General features: G+C 44.7%; 1 long non-coding RNA gene across 2 annotated transcripts in view; it reads right to left on the reverse strand.

Moving 5' to 3' along the window:
* The window catches only part of LOC121826239 (uncharacterized), a 188,488-nt gene that overhangs the window by 168,524 nt on the left and 2,616 nt on the right, over positions 1 to 17,348 (reverse strand). The window contains exon 4 of one of the 2 annotated variants that reach the window (XR_013047814.1): positions 13,332 to 17,330. The exons of the other annotated variant lie outside the window; for it this stretch is intronic. This is a non-coding gene — a long non-coding RNA (uncharacterized LOC121826239). Of the gene's footprint in view, positions 1 to 13,331; positions 17,331 to 17,348 lie in introns of those variants that run through there. 2 annotated transcript variants of the gene reach the window in all.

A 17,348-nucleotide genomic window follows, 5' to 3' on the forward strand; every position in this document is an offset into this window, starting at 1 on the left:
AGAGTCTCTGCCTGGATGCTGATTGGGCCGGAGTGCTTCAGGGGCGGGCTTAAGCCTCACATGCCATTTATGATTGGATGTGTTGCATGTGGCTCTATTGGGAGGCTGGCATTTTCTGGTGGGATGTGGCTTTTGGTGGGTCTGCAATGTTTCAAAGGTCTGCAGTGTCTCAAAGGGACAGATATTGTGGAGCCTCTCAACACTGGGGTCTGCACATATCAGACTTACAGCTCAGCACAGGACAAGAGGGACGCTCAGGCCTCCATGGTCTGCTCATCAGTTACAGAGCGAGGCCTTGTGGCCAGAGCTGCACACCTACCATCCCATAGTTGTTGTTGTCTCACCTTGCCACATCTTACTGACTTAGCCTCACATCCTCTTAACTTAACAGAAATCCCATTTGGCGCTCTTGGAGGCCACCAGATAGCGCTGCTTTATTGCAAAAAGGAGAAAATTAAAATGACAACCAGATAGTTTCTTTCTCAAAATCACACAGCTGCTTGTATGAGACACGGACCCTAGTCAAGTCAATTCCACAGACAGCTAGATTAGAGTTGACTTTTATTCCTCAGAACTGGCTGTGATTATCCCAGTGAGGAAGCAGTACCTAACAATGTTGATTTTGTATCAGGTCATCAGCTTGGCGTTCCTGTTACTCAGCATGGACAGGGAGCTTGCATCAGCGGGACTGCACCCTTATCCTTCACCTGCCCACGTGGTTTGGTAAACATTCGGCATGTAAAATGGATTAGTGGCTCACGGCTGAGAAATAACAAAAGCATATGTATGAGTGATTTTATCATATCTAATTTAAGAACTGTCATGCAGAAGAGAAAGGAGGAAAACAGTTTGTGTCCAGGAAAACAGATTTTATTGTAGTCTCACTGTGAGGCTTCTCAAGTTGTGCTTCCTCTGTCTTCCATTAGGGTCACTTTTAGTCCTGAAGGTTGTAATAATGATAATCTGTACTGGTTACCAGCGTTGGTTACTGTGAGGAAAGGTCATGGCCATGACAAACCCCAGTATCAGTATCAGAGCTTTATTATGAGGAAGAGGGTTAGGAGGAAACAAGAGAACCAGGCCTGGGGAAGGAGATAGAGAGAAAGATGGTGGGGGGCGGGGACAACAGAACAGACTGGGAGGAGGTGAGGTCTGTGTCTGGCTCTTTAAGGTGCAGATGAGGTTACAGAGCTACGCCATGCATGCTAGATTGCTTGACCACACTACCCATATGTAATCACCAGCGCACACTGATGACTTCAGACACAAGACCCCAGACCCCTTGAGTAGTTCCTGAACTGGGCATGTGTTGTCATGCAGCTGGACTGTGGCAAAATCCCAACAAAGGTGTTGTTAAATCAGTTGCCAAGATAGAGAAATGATTTGCGGTTGGGATAATTTTGAAACGAGGCAGCAAGTTCCACCTTCATCAAAGTATCTATCTAGAGCTTTGTTCTTGCAAACTTCCACTCAATATCAGTAGGACCCTATGAAAGACACAAGTGCTGAGTCACACTTCTGCAAAGTCAGAAGCCTCAAATGTCTGGAAGTGACCAAGAGTTAAATATCACAGCCTCGTCAGCCCTCGGCCTCTCTTGTGACCATTCATTTTTGGTATTGTAGCAAAAGTGGCCACATGCAGTATTTCTGCCTTGATATAAAACTTTATTTATAAAAGCAGGCAAGGAAGACTACCACATCCTGCTTCTACTGGCCAGTCTCATGAACAAACTCCTCTTCATCCTTCAGAGCCCCTCTTTTAGGTTACCATACGTTTTCTAGAGTGCTTGTCAGCTCTAGAAGAGTCACTCTTACTGTGTTTCAATTTCTCTTGGTTGCAGACCAGCTTCTCTTGCTGGCCTAGAGCAAAGGCCTCATTTGTCTTCAGTTGGTACACAGTGATCTCATGCACTTGACCCATACGGCATTTGTGTCTCTTTCTGCAAGATACCAGATAGGCTATTAGGAGCATCAACCCATTCTTTGTTCTTACAGCCTTCAGAAGTAAGTATATTTTATTAAAAATAGATCTTTTCAGGGTTAGAGCATGACTCAGGGTTGGAGCACCTTCCACCCCATCAAATAGACCTTCCCTCTCTCCTGCCCCAAACAGATTGACTTTCTGCGTTCATCTCATATACACACCATTATCCTCTTTGCCTCCCTCCCTCCCTTTAGGTCCCCTTCTGCCATCTCATAGTCACTTTTCTAGATGTGCACGTGCGTGCATGCGTGCGTGTGTGCATGTGTGTGCGTGCGCATGTGTGTGTGCGCGTGTGTGTGTGTGTGTGTGTGTGTGTGTGTGTGTGTGTGTGTGCAAGCTCAGGAAAGAGAGATAGAGTTAGAGATAGAGATAGAGATAAAGAGAGAGAGAGAGAGAGAGAGAGAGAGAGAGAGAGAGAGAGAGAGAGAGAGAGAGAGCAAACCCTAGATGGCACACTTTATCACATCCTGCCACGGTCTACCTCACTGTGGTCACTTAATCCTTTTCATGACAGATAATATATAATTTATGGTCTCTTGAAACTATGAGAAAAAAGGGAGTTCATAAAGATTTTAGTTACCAGTTTCAACTAGTCATGACAGGCAAAGGCTAGAGGTTATCTTCCTGACTACTAAGTCAATTCACAATATAATGGAAAACAGATCTAATAAAACACCTACTTTATAACTAAGCAGTCTGATGCTAGGATGGAAAAAAATCACAGTCTTGATCTTAACTCCCAGCAAATCTCTTTATACCACATTTAATCTATGATACAATTTCAGAAATGAACACAGATGCCAAGTTCTCCTTTTACAACCTACTTCCGGTTATGTCCACGTCATGAGACTCTCAGAGATCACCAGAAGTTCGAGTTCATATGCAAAAGCAAAGAACCTTAATGCAAGATCCAGCTTGGTCTCTCCATCCATTCTGACACAGCAGTTGGATCAGGGAGAGCAAGGAGCTCAGTTGAGGCACGGGGGGGGGGGGGGGGGGGGGCCGGGGCTGGGGGAATTCTGGATTCAGATGGGAGTTGGACTCCTGATTGATTGGGCAGGAGTAAGGTAACAGAAGTTTTGTCAAACAGTAGTTGGTACTGGCTGCAAGGAAACTGGCAATCTATGTACAAATTATATAAGCTATCCTTAATGTTCTAGAGCACTTAGTACTTGTTTGTCTCAATTCTGATTGATCTCCTGCAGTGTACAGTTTGTGGCTTTTCCTGGTTATTGTAATGGTGAGGCCTAGTTCTAATATTGTTAGTTTTCAGCCTGTCATGGCTGCACTAATGTTGAGTTAGGCCTCTTTGCTTCTCTATAAAGAAGGCAACATTCAGAGGTTCTCTTGCCTAGCAGCACTAACAGACTTTCACAGCAGCAGCAAAGGTCTGGAGGAGTTGCATGTGTTCACAAAGGAAGCTGTCAGGAGGCATTTAGGAAGGCATTTTGGAATCACCATACAGATGCTTTAGCATCAAAGGAGGGTCGGAAGGAAGTTGACAGCTCTAGTGTTTGTCTAGCTCTTCAGCTTGCTACCCCAAGATTGAACTACCAGCTCCTCCCCAGCCTCCCCTCTGCTTGGCAAAATAAATCCCTTTGGATAGAAGGTATTGACTTATTACAATATGGTGTCTTTCTTTCCCTTATTTAGTTTCTACTCATAACCACAAACTTAACTGTGCAATCCAGCTCAACTTCAGGGGAATGAGGAAAATACAAACCCAAAGAAGAGCAGCAGGACTCAAGGACTATAAGATATTAATAGAAGAAGGATGGGTGCCACAGATGGATGGGTGCCCTTTGAGCTGAAGATGGGACAGTCTGGTGTTTAAGGTGTATGTCAGTCAGAACTGTCACAGCTGTGCCATAGTTGTCAGTGGTGTGCTTCTTGCTGAACTTGCTCTTCTTGGACCCAAGTTGCTCATGGATTCAACAATGTTCATGTCTTCTTTAGCATTCCCAAGGACCATGTGTTTGCCATGAAAACATTGAGTCTCTGCATTGCAGATGAAAACTGGAAATTGCCTTGGTTCATCATTTGCCATGGACAAAATACCAGGACCTGAACCTTCAGGGTGATGTTCTCATCCTTAAATTTCACCTCATACATAAATGGACTTGCTTTCCTTTTCCTCCTCCGGGGACCATGCTTAGAGGCACTCAGAATGGTCCAGCATTTGACATACCGTCATGGGCTTTCATACAACACAACCTCTAACAAAACTAGGCTGTCTCAAACCCCTGGCAACAGGATTGTTTACCTTTATACCAAGAAGGTTGGAAAAGCACCTAAATCGGCATGTGGTATGTGCCCAGGCAGGCTTCGAGGGGTTGCCTTGAAACTGTTCTGGATGTTGGATCATCTGGGACATGGTGTCATTGGAGACCTTTCAGGGGATCTTGGCTACTCAAACCTGATATATCTTCATATGGAACAAATCCATTGCCTCTTGCTTTCTGTGGAAACAAAAGCAGAGCATCCTTTCCAAAGCAACATATCCTTAGATCCAAATTTTAAAGTCAAGTTACCTTTAAAATGCAATATTGGTTTAACTGAGCAGTTTTTACAATTGAATGTCTTTCTGCAGTTAAAAATATCAAAGACAACACAATACAGATTTTCTGTGTAATATCCATCTTTTCATGGTTTATTTTTTATATTACTTTTACTGTCTCTTTAAAGATTCTATTTTTAAAACTATTAGTTTATATAATTGTCTATATTCATTTTTTCTCTCTTCCAAGTCTACATACATTTTTACCTATATACACATTGTAAACCATTTAAAGTCTTGTTCCATCTGAATCTGCCTTATTGTGTAACTATAGCTTTAAACTGCAGTGGCTAGTACTGAAGTAGAAGCCTTGGCTGCTGACTCCGCCCAACTCAGCTTCCCAACATGGCAGAACTCTGGGGAGCAGTGGAGCAGTGGGTCTATGCTTCCATCTCACCATTTATAGCCCAAAAAACTTTTCTTTCACTTCCTTCCTTCCTTCCTTCCTTCCTTCCTTCCTTCCTTCCTTTCTTCCTTCCTTCCTTCCTACCTTTCTCTCTCTTTCTTTCTCTCCTTCTTTCCTTCCTTCCTCCCTCCCTTTCTCTCTCTCTCTCTCTCTCTCTCTCTCTCTCTCTCTCTCTCTCTCTCTTTCTTTTTTCATTAGCAAAGGCTAAATTTGCCATGCAGTGCAATGTGCAACATGGAGAAGCCTCATTGCTGCCATGCTGCAGGTCAAGCCCGCATGCCACGAACCCACTATGAAGTACCTCAAACCCACATGGTGTGGTATCTCACCACCCACATGACACATGAAGCAGGAACCTGTTTTGGACTCCATTTAGAATTGCTTATTAAATATTCTCAAGATTCAGGTACAAATTCCAGCTATTGGGTGCCATTTGTAGCTGAAGTTTTATTGCTCCTGCCTGGCTACTGCAGCCCTGTAGCCTCTTGGACCCAAGTAAACACAGAGAGGCTTATATTAATTAAGACTGCTCGGCCATTAGCTCAAGATAACTATTGACTAGCTCTTACACTTAAATTAACCCATAATTCTTATTTATGTTCAGCCACATGGCTTGGTACCTTTTCTGAGCTCTACCTTCACATCTTGCTTCCTCTGTGTCTGGCCGGTGACCCCCGTATCAACCTTCCTGTTGCCAGAATTCTCCTCCCTGCTTTTCCCAACTATACTATACTTCCTGCCTGGCTACTGGCCAATCAGTATTTAATTTATCAACCACATCAGAGCAACACACATTCACCATATACAGAAAGACATCCAGCAATCCACTGGTTTTCCAACATGTCCCATTAAGGGTTTGTCAGCTCTTCTGCTCTGTACATTCATCTTTACAGTACAACTAGAGTAGATGTTAATAATCTATTTTTCATAGAAATTTGCCTTCCTTGCTGCCTCAGGAAACAGATGCCTGAGGTCTCCAGGATGACAATTGACTGGAGGCTCCTCCCCTCACACCTCCTGCTGTATGTGAGCCCAGCAACCCCCAACTCCTCTTCCTCATGTCGCTCCATGCCTGAAGGAAGTAGTCAGACTTGAACCAGTACCCCTATACCCAAAGAGTCTGGAATATTTGGGTGGGAGCTCCACCTCAGCCCCTGGCACCCTGGCTTCCCTATACCCAAAGAGTCTGGAATGTTTGGAAGGAGTCTGGTGGAAGATCCATCTTAACTCTCCTCCCCCATTTCTTTCCCCAAACCTACACCTTCAAAGCTCACCAAACACAGTTCCTCCCCAAATCCACCCCTTCAAAGCCTGCCAAACACAGCTCCTCCCCCAGAGCTGCATCCCAAAAAACAGACATATGCTTCTTCCAGTCTACCATCCCTTCTCCTCTCTGAGGGACGGGGGATTCATCTGGGAACACTTTAACCATTAAACCTGGGCTTTTATAATTCTGTCTGATTCAGTTTAATTTGGATTGCCTTCAGGGTGCAAAAACTTCTCAGAAAGTTCAAGGACTTTCCTAGCAGATGGAGGGTCTGTATCAGGCAAGTCAGGGTTACTTTGTTTTCAGATCTCAGCATAAGGGATGACGACCAGGGCAGTGTGGATATATAACCCTAGGCCCCTGGTTTACCTGCCAGGACTGTAAAATCTAAATGCAAAGGTAATGTTCACCCCATCGCCAAAAGTCTTCTGAGAATTTAAGAACTGGATAGGTGTGAACCAGGGAAAACCAGGGCTGCAGATGATTTCCAAACCAGTGTTCATTGAGCTCTGAGATCTGAAGTTCAGTCCCAATCTTGATTTGAAGGGGAGTGGATAGATGAAAGGAGGGGCCAACAGTCTCAAAAGGACTGAAAATGGGTAGTGTTCTCCCTTTGTCTTCCCCACAGAACCATGTGATCCCTGAGAAGTCATCAATACAAGGTGGAATCAGAATCTTCAGTGGTGTCTACATGTGAGTAAGGGTACTAAAGAGGTGACCAGGACTGGCTCAGTGATGGCTGCAAAGGACAGGGTACCTGAGTGTGAAGACAGATCCCCAGTTGCTCCTTAGTGATTGGGGACCACTTGCCTGGTATAAGGTATAATATGTGTTAGTGTAGGAAATGAAGTGCCAAGGCCTCTTACCCACTCAGCTGCTCCTGGCATGGGCTGCTATGGAACTTTTTACCTTTATCCAATCTCCCCACTCTGCTGAGCTTTCATTCCCAAAGAACTCTCATGGTATGCATTCTATCTTGTTCTTTCTGGTGGGCAATGAACCAGCAATGAGCAGACCCCATAGTCATTAGTACCATGCAACTTGCCCTTTGGCCTTGGTCTTTAACTTCATTCTTACAGTCCATGGAGGATCAACATTATTTGGGTGTTGTTTTCTATATGAGATCTTGGTCATTAACATATAACACTGAATGGCTAGGCAGTATGATGTAAAACCAAGGTGGGAAGGGAGCTATGTTGTGGCCCAGACACAGCTGAAGGTCAATGGTCATGGCATTCCACTTTGCTTTCCTGGGGTTTGCATCACTGTGGAGCTGTCCTCCTTAAGTCTCACCAGGTGGTCTCCATAGCCCACTGCTCTCAGAGTGCTTTAACTTTCCTGGGGTTCCACCAATGGGCAAGCTGGGGAGTAAGCTGCTGGGTGAGGTCAGGAAAGACATGCATAATAACAAGCCTTACCCAGCGGGGATATTACTCATGGGCAGTTTGCTCCCACTAATGGAGCATCAGTCCTTCCTTGACCTGGTCCCTGCCATGTGGTTTGTACTAATCACTACCCAGCACTGGATCTGCCAGATCTTCAAAAGTGCTCACACCCTACACCCCACAACAGTATCTGCCAATGACACCAATATATTCCCAAAGTAATAGCCATGTTTTCTTGTCCATCTAAGGACCTCACATTATCTCAGTGTCCTCTACCCTTCTGAGAGTCAGGACTTGTCCAATTGGCAGTACGTGTTGAGAAGCAGAGTGGTGCACAGCACGGACTCACAAATAGGTTCCCAAGAGCCAGCCAAAGCCCGAGGGACAGCCCCTGTTACCATTGTTAGGAGTCACACAAGTAGACCCAGTTACACAGCTGTCAGATATATGTAGAGGGCCTACTCAGTCTCATGTAGGCTCTCTGGTTGTTGGTTCAGACAGAGTTCCTATAAACCAGGTTAGTTGTTTCTGTTTTCTTATGATATTCTTGACCCCTGTGACTCCTACAATCCTTCCTCCCTTTCTTCAGCAAGATTCCCTGAAACCCCAAAGAAATGTAATTTTTGGCTGTGGGTCTCTGCATCTATTTCCATCAGTTACTGGATGAAGACTCTCTGACAATTGGTAGCCAACAATCTGATCACAGGAGATGGCCAGTTCAGGCTGTGTATCTGACATTACTAGACATCTTAGTTGGTTTCATCCTCATAGATTTCGGGGAGTTCCCTTTGCATCATGTTCTACCTGACCCCATTCTGCTCCCCTGTTCCAGTCATCTCTCAGTAGAGTGCCCCTTCATGCACCTCCCAACCTAAACCCTCATGCTCCCATCCTCACCTGTCCCCAGGAGATATTCTTTTATTTCCCCCTCGCAGGGAGATCCATGCATCTGCCTTTGGGCTTTCCCTGTTACCCAGCCTTGAATTTGGTTAAGCCTCTCTACTTTGGAATTGGTCATTTTGGGAGGAGTTATGTTGTCCTGGGTTTTTCATGTTACTTCTGCTTTTGTCATGGGCCTTGTTACTTGAGTGTTTCTGTTTCCTTTATGTTGGGGAGTGTTTAGGTTGATATTTGGTGTTCAGAGTTTGGCTATGCTAGGTTCATCTGTGTTCTGCTTTAACGAGGACTATGGGGGTCCAGCCCCTCGATAGTCCCCTCCCAGGGTCCGCGGAAGGCTCTATCAACCAGCAGAGAATCTTTAGGGTCGGTAAATCAGTCTACGCACTCAGAGTTCTTTGATCCATTCGCTTTAATTCCTCTGGCATAACATCCTTTATACACAGCTTCAGTTCTGTTCTCATGTCTAGCTCCTTTCTTGCCTGATTTCTCTCTATATTTATCTACTGTCCCCTCTATGTTCTATCTTAATTCCTTCATCTAGTTCTGTCCCTTCTAGGTTCTCATCTATCTAGTTCTTTCCCCTATCAGCTCCTCTCCTGTCTCCTTCTCTCTCATCTGGCTCTTCCTCATCTTGTTCTTCCCCATCTGGCTCTTCCTCATCTTCCATCTCGTTCCTCTAGTCCTCTCTTTTAGCTCTTCAATCTAGTTCTTCCCCATCTCAGCTTGTTCCTCTCAAGTTCTTACCCATCTAGTTCTTCCATTCTCTTTTCTCTTCTCCCCTCTAGTCCTCTGCTTTACAGTTATATATCTCCCCAAAATCACGATCCTCCCCTCCACCCAGGACACTCAGCCTGAACTTCCTCAGGCAGTGATTGTCCGCTATCAGGATCAAATGGAGGGTTGATAAGAATTACAAAGAGGGGCACTAGTTGTTAATTACCATTTGTGACCCAAAGGGGAAGTGACTAATGAATTAACTAAAGGCTAAATATGGGTAACATCTAAGAAGAGGGATCTTACGTGCACAGCTATAACCTTAAATGTGTTTGGTAAAGGATGTTAAAAATCTATAAGTTGCTAGGTCAATGGGAGAAAATAAAACTGTCTTCTTTTTTCCTGTGGCTCCTATCTGTCCAAGCTGTCTGCCGTTTTTCTGCAGGGTGGAGGAAAGTGTGCTCAGTCTCTAGGCAACCTGTGTACAGCTAGATGCCCCTGGTGATAGTTAAAGGGAGATCTGGAACTGGAGGTAAGGTTTGGGAAAGGAGGAAGTTAAGCTTAATTAGCACATCCACCAGGCCTTCTCAAACAGGTAGCCTGGATGCTTAAGTCTGTTCTTAGAGAGTACAAAGGTATCTCTGATAAGGTACTTTCCTCCATCCAGTGATGGACCTGGCCGGATGCTACCAATAATGATAATTACAGGGAGGCTTGAACTGGGAGTTCTGACTGAGCATAGCTGTTAGCACAGAAGTTTATCTAAGTATTCCTAGAAGTGGTTAGGTAAGTAGTTAGAGGTCTATAAAGTTAGTAAGGCTGTAAGAAAGGAGGGCCTAAGCTAAATTGTGTAAAACTATTACTTAGTGTCCACCTGGCCTAGGCGGCGTCCTCTTGTGAATTTACTGTAAGTCAGGAGACTTGTACGTGGGCTGCTATCACTTGTTAGTCCTTGGAAGTTGGGCGCCCCCCTGGGTGGTGTCTCCTTGTGGAATTTAAGTCAGGAGACTTTCAGGTGGGCTGTTATCATTGTTAGTCTTTGGCAGTTGGGCGTCCACCTGGGTGGTGTTTCCTGTAGTCCTTGAAAGTGGCTAAGGGAGATAACTGGTTCCAGAGAAAGCCTTTCCTGAGGCTGTTCTCCAAATACCTGGAATGTGTATGTCCAGAGAGTGATCAGTCTACACTGTTAGTCCTTCTTAGGGGAAAGTCAATTGGGAAAACTATGAAGGCACACATGATTTTCATAACAGAATACAGCTGATATATAACAAGCCAAGTAACACCAAAAACTCCTTGGGATTTGGCTTCCTCTGGAGGAATTCCCTGATCCCTCCAGGTAGTGACTTTGCCATAACCAGCTGAGTTCTTATGATATATTTCTGCGGCCCGCAAGACTGCTTGAGCTCAGGTGTGGAGACACATGGTGCTGTTTTGTAGGTGGGATAAATTCCTGATACTGGATGATCTAGGAGTAGTATCCCTTCTGACCTCACCAACCAGAATGCAGGAGTTGAGATGAGATGTCTGCTCATGAGCCAGGTTATGTGTATTACAATGGTTGTGTGTGCTGGTCACGATGTGCTAACATGTATTCTGACCTCATGAGCCATGTTCCACAGAGTTAAGTGGGTATATTCACCAACATTGGATCCAGAGTGTGAACAAGCCATGATTTCCACAGTTCTGCCAGCCTCCTAAACTGACCTTCCTGCAACCTCTGTTGCTGCTTATATGTCCCATGATTATCTCAAGTCATAGGATTTCACTCCTGTGTTTATACCCTCTGATTGGTGCTTAACATACTAAAAATACACTCAATTCCTCCCCTGTCTCTGTATATATCATTAGGCACTATTTGTTGTGTCTGTCTTCATTCATCAGTATTTCTCCAATCTGTCTACTTGAGATGTGTTCTATGTTTAACTTCATTAAAATAACCTCACCCCATGGATTTGTATTGTACTGATCCTTGATTTCTTTTCTCCCTGAGATCTAGACAACCTTAAAACTTCTATTGTTTATATAGGTTTATATTACAGTCTTAAAGCCAGCAGTCAGTAGGTGATGTTTGGAGGATTACAAATTGAGGCCAGTCCTGGGAAACTGTCCTAGTATACTTTGTATTGTTTATAGACAGGTCCTGGGATATTGTCCTAGTATACTTAGTATTGTTTATAGACAGTTGTGACATAACTCAGTGTGGTAGAAAGAGTTTAATAGGTTCCTGTGTTCTGTTCAAAGTCCATCATTTGGGAAGTTTTCTAGGAACTCTAGTAGATTCAGAGGACAGCTCTTTACTGGCTTGCTCTTCACAGCTACTTCACTTTACTTTCTTACACAATTCCGGACCAAAATACAGGAGTGGAGGCACCCACAGTTGGCCATTTTTTCCCACATTAGACATTCATAAAGAAATGGTCCTGTAAGCTGCATGCAACTGCAAAAATCACAGGACTAGTTTCAGACACTCAGCACAATCATCCTCTTTGTTTTTAAGTCGTCTTTTTGTGTAAATGGATGGATGTGGAAAAGATATTGAGAGAACCCAGATCCAGAAAGACAAATGCCAGAGATCATAACCATCAGCTGTTTCTGAATCACAAACTTCTGAAGTGAGTATAAAACATGGAGGTGCAGAGAAGGGAGGGGATACCAAAAGTACCTGACACCTGGCTTTTTGTGTCTAGCTTTGGCTGTATGTATATTTCTCTTCCAGAGCTTGATACCATGCCTTCTTAGAGATCTTCCTGAGATCCTCCTAGGGAGATTGTACCCAGCAGGAGTAGAAATCTAGCCCTGTGTGTGTATGTGGGGCTTTTGCTGTGGGGAGGAAATGTCTAGAAGTAACAGACACATAGTTGTTTATGTGTATGAGAGATGGGCTAGAGGTAAGGTTTTACCTAGCAGGGCCTGCACATACATTGTGTGTGCATGTGTGTGTGTGTGTGTGTGTGTGTGTGTGTGTGTGCTTTTGTGTGTATTTGTGTGTGTATGAGAGACAGAGAACAGAGAGAGCAGAAGGGAGAGAGAGAGAGAGGAGAGAGAGAGAGAGAGAGAGAGAGAGAGAGAGAGAGAGAGAGAGAGAGAGAGAGAGAGAGAGAGAGAGAGAGAGAGAGAGAGAGAGAGAGAGAGAGAGAGAGAGAGAGAGAGATTGGCTGTAGGTAATGGACACCTAGCAGCAGAAGCACCTTGTTGGCTGTGTGTAAATAGGGCTTTGGCTCTATGTGTGACACCTCACAGGACCTAACACCTAGAGGTGTATGTGGGGTTGTTTTTTGTATGGGTGATACCTCTACCTCACAGGACTTAACACCTAGAAGTATATGTGGGGCTTTCCTTGTATGGTGGCTATCTTCTAGGACCTCATAGCTAGCTGAGAGTGCATTGAGTTTGTGAAGGCATTTGTAGGGGCATGCATGCTTGAGTATGTTTCTGAGTGTGTGAGTGTGTACCTAGCATTTGATTATAGGGGAAGGGGTGCATACTGGTAAACTAGATGTGTAAGAATATTGCACTTTGAATATAGGAAAAGAGGTAGGTATCAGGACCTGACACCTAGCCCTGAGTAGACAGCTTTGTCTGTTGTAGAGTGGGAAAAGCAGGACCTGATCTCAGACTCTGTGTCTCTCTGTTTCTATCTCTTTGTCTCTGTCTGTCTATCTGTTGCTCTCTGTGTATGTGTTTGGCTGCAGGGAATGGACACCCAGAAGGGCAGCACTTTGACAGCAGTGTGTAAATAGGGCTTTTGATGAATGGGGGAGACCTTGTTGACATGACAGCTAGATGAGAGTGCATGAGCATGTGCATGGGATCATACAAGCATGTGTGTCTGAGTGTGTTTGTGAGTGTGGGGCTGTGTACAAGGCATTTGATATAGGGGAGGGGTACCAGTACTAGAAGACTAGCTGTGTAACTGTGTGGTCTTTTGGATGTAGGGGAAGAGGTGCCCAGCAGGATCTGACGCCTAGCTCTGATGCAGCTGAGGTGATTCCTATCAGGAATGTGACCTAACCATGTATGTATATGTGCTTCTATGGGAAGAGATAAATACTGGCCCCTGACACTTGTGTTATAGTATGTGGGCGTCTGTTTATGGCTTCTGCTGCTGTAGGTAAAGGGATCCTTAGAAACACCAGATACCCAGCCCTGAGCATGGAGCTTTAGCCATTGCATTGTTGATGTCGTGGAGAACAAGCTACCCAACTGTATGAGAGGAGCATTTTCTTTAATGGACAGTTGACCCACCAGACCTCACGCCTAGACATGTGTGTTTGGCACCTGCTGTAGAAGCCATTTTTCAGTGTAGAAGCTGACACCTAGCAATGTGGGGGTGGGTTTTAAGTGTGAGGACACCTTAGAGATGATGATACCTAGTGTTGTTGGCAAAGAAAAAACATGGCTTCTTGGTACAGTAAAAATAAAGTCAAATTCCTCCCCCAGGCCTGTATTCATCAAGCCTCACATTTCTTGTTTTCTACCCTTACTCTTCCAAATCTCTCAAATCCATTTCTTGAAGATACTTTCTCTGATCAACTTCATTAATAATATACTGACCCTGGGCTTCTATTTGCCTAGTCACTGACTCATTTTCTCTAAGACAGCTATCTCCATGACAATACAGCACACTCTCTGACTACTCACCACAAGTTCAAACACACACTTTTCTTTATAACATCATCATCTTCACCACTGCTCCACATATATTACTATTGAACAGGCATGGCTGCAACCCCCCTGGTTTCCTGCATAGACTGCTAGGTGTCATGTCCTAATGGATCTAGACAGCTCCCAACTGCTGCCACCCAACATATACCATTGTGTTCATAAGACACACAACAGAGCATCCCCCTGCTTCTCCCACAGAGACTCATCCCACTATCAGGAACTGCCGCATGACAGGACTTACTATCTACTGCCCCCCCCCAGTCCTGGTGCCAAACCTACCCATGTACCACTAGTTATCAGGCCCGGCTGGACACTCCTACCCCTGCCATATAGCCTGAAACACACTGCTTTGTTTCAGGCTTTGCTGCATACCTGCCTGAGGCCTGGATGCCCTACTGTGTATCACATCCTCAGGACTCCCCAGTCCTAACCCGGATGTTGTGCATGATAACAGCCTCATCTAATAAGTTTCTCTTCCTTCACCCATTCTGCCACAATAGCCCTGCTAATTTTCAACTGTGCTTAGACCCATGCCCCTGTCTGGTAGTGTATGTTGTCAACAGAATGGTGCTATGTTGGGTAAGACTTGAAGACAATTATTGTATATGCATACAATATACTTCAATATACATGACTGAAATCTGCACAAAGTGGTAGTGTCTGATAGCAAGAAACTTGATATGTCAGTGATGGAGGTGTCTAGAAGAGCCTTGAAATTGCAATGATCACTGGGTCAGTAATGCATATCGGGGTTAAGGGTGTGTGTCAACATTGTCTGGTACCTAGCATGTCCCATGTGATGGAGCCTGGTGCTCAAGTGAACCTGACACACAGCACTTTATATGCACTGTGGTTTGGACAGGGGTTATGTCCAGCATGGCCCAGTAACTAGCAGTAGAGACTGTGACCCAGCACATGGTATAGCATAGGAAGGAGTCCAGTAGAAGCTGATGCCTAGCAGTGTGGATGTGTCTTAGGCAGAAGCAGGGTGTCCATCAATGCTAATTGTTAGGTATTGTGCAAGACCTCACAGGGTGAATGTTCCCCACATGGTCTGATGGCTGTCGATTAATGTGGGGTATGAGGTCAAACTGGACCTGGTACCTAGAGTGGATGTGTGGTCACAGGGGTGGTGGTGTGTCCAGTGTTTTTGATGCTAACTGTATGTCAGAGGGGAGCAGTGGAAGAACGGGGTGTCAAGCTCTGCACAATCCCTACTGAGTGTGTGTCAGCTGATGGCTGATCTGGTGTCTGTCAAGGTCTGATCACATTTTGAAGTATGTTGGCAGTGTGCAATGTGATGTCCGAGTGTGCTTGACACTTCCGAGTGTGTGTGAGGCATTGAGGGATCCAGCAGTGCCTGACACATAGCAGTGAATGTGAGGCAGCTGTAGGGTGAGGTGTGCATTCCAGGGCCTTCAGCTAGCCTTGTAGGAGTTGCCATGGAGTATGGAATGACCAGCAGTCTGATATCCAACAGGGATATATGGGTTGATTAAATGTGATATCCTTTGGGCACTGATGCTATAATTGTACATTATAGTGGTTGGGTGTGATATTCAAGAGGGTGTGAACCCTAGCAGTGTATGTGGAATTTCAGTGATATTAGGGTGTCAACTGGGGACCAATACTAGCAGAGTATTTTGGTATAGTGGCAAGATAGTGTCCTGTATGACCTGATAAGTAGCTGTTAGTAAAGGATTGTGTGGGTTACATTCTGGATCCAGACCTAAAAATATATGAGAGGTATGTGAGAGTATTTGTTTTGCAATACCTGATATCTAGCAGTCAATGTGTGATATGGTAGGAAGTCATGCATGGCCTAATACTTAGAAGTGTATTAGAGCGTGTGTGTATGTGTGTGTGTGTGTGTGTGTGTGTGTGTGTGTGTGTGTGTATGTGATGTAGAGATTGTTTGTCATGGTCTGACAGCTGCTAGTTCAAGTGAGGATGCATGGCTGTGGTGTCACACACTGCATTATACCTAGTGTTGTATGTCAGTGCAGGAAGATTCCAGGAGTGTTTGAACCACGCAGTAACTGTGTGTCCTTGTAGGAGGTCAAGTGTCCAACAGGGACTGATACCTTTCCCCATGTCTTAGTACACTGTGGTTTGAGGCATGTCTAGCATTGTCTAGAATCTAGCATTGTCTGGGGGACATCAGAAGGGAGTTGAATATCTAGTCCTAAAACCTAGAGAACTAAGTAGTGAGTGTGGATGAGAGGAGTCCTTCATGTCCTTACACTGACACTGTATGTAAGTTGTTAACAAGGGGAGGGGCAAGGGTAGCACATGTGAGTATCTAAGTGTCAGCCCTGCTGCTTTCCCCCAGCTGACTGGACCATCCATACAGTGCTATCATCAGATCAGCTGCACAGCTCATCTCCATCCCACATGGTGTGATAGGTTTCAGCCCTCGTCACAACCACACAGCACACACTACACCTCCACCTCCTCATAGCCACACAACGTTCACTGTCAGGGATTTGCTGTCTGCTGGGGTGTGTCAGGGGCCAGGCTCTCTCTAGATGTCCTCAGGGAGTGTCTGCTCCAGCCATGCTCCAGCTTCTCTATTTTCATGGCTGGTGGCATCAGGGCTCCCGAGTCCACAGTTCATCTACTCTGTGTTATTTCTGATCTTCCTTTTTATAAGGCAAGAAATCATGTAGTCCTCTTCTATAACTTTATGTGAGCATTATAGTGTTTGTATTTGAGGTCAATTGAAATGGTGACTGTGTTCAGTTTTTCAATTGGTTCCTTATTGCTTGTTTTTAAATCTCCTTCTGCAGTCAATTGTGGACAAGCCATTCTCTCTGCCTTGATTTCCATGGGTGACCATGAGAAAATCAGCTGGCAGGGTTTTGCTGGGTCTGTTTCTGGTCTTTCTATTCTGTTCCACATATCCAGTCTCCATAACTTCCATGTAGCTCTTTATGGATCTCTGAGGATTTGTGGGAAGTCCTGGAAGAAGAAGATCTGGGTCTGGAGGGATCTCTCCTGTCCTCTTCCATGTCTCTTAGGTTTAGGTCCCATTGGTTGTTACATCTTGTGTTTGAGCATCAGACTGGGTTTTGCTGAGTCTATAGATGAAGTGCAAACATCTGTCACCTTTAGAATAACAACTGGTAGAAACTGAGAGCTCATATTGTTTGGATTTCTCTCCTCCAGGTGTCAAAGCATTCTAAATGCCCATTTATAGAAATTATGTTGGAATTCTAATGAAATACTTCAGTATTTCTTTGTAAATTGTTTCTGCCTAAAACAGTGAGAAATGGGCCAAATGTATGACCTCAAGTTCTGCCTCTTCATGTTAGTGGAGGCCTGGGACAGGTTGTCCATGGGTACTGCCCTTCTCAGGAGATCCACTCTTGAATTCAGAAATAGAAGCATATTTAATTCCCAAAGTTCTTCTGAGATATTTCTTACCTGCTCAGGCAGGTTTTCTTTGTTATCTGTGAAGACAGAGAGGC

Source organism: Peromyscus maniculatus, chromosome 23 (assembly GCF_049852395.1).
Source record: "Peromyscus maniculatus bairdii isolate BWxNUB_F1_BW_parent chromosome 23, HU_Pman_BW_mat_3.1, whole genome shotgun sequence".
NCBI classification, from domain to species: domain Eukaryota; kingdom Metazoa; phylum Chordata; class Mammalia; order Rodentia; family Cricetidae; genus Peromyscus; species Peromyscus maniculatus.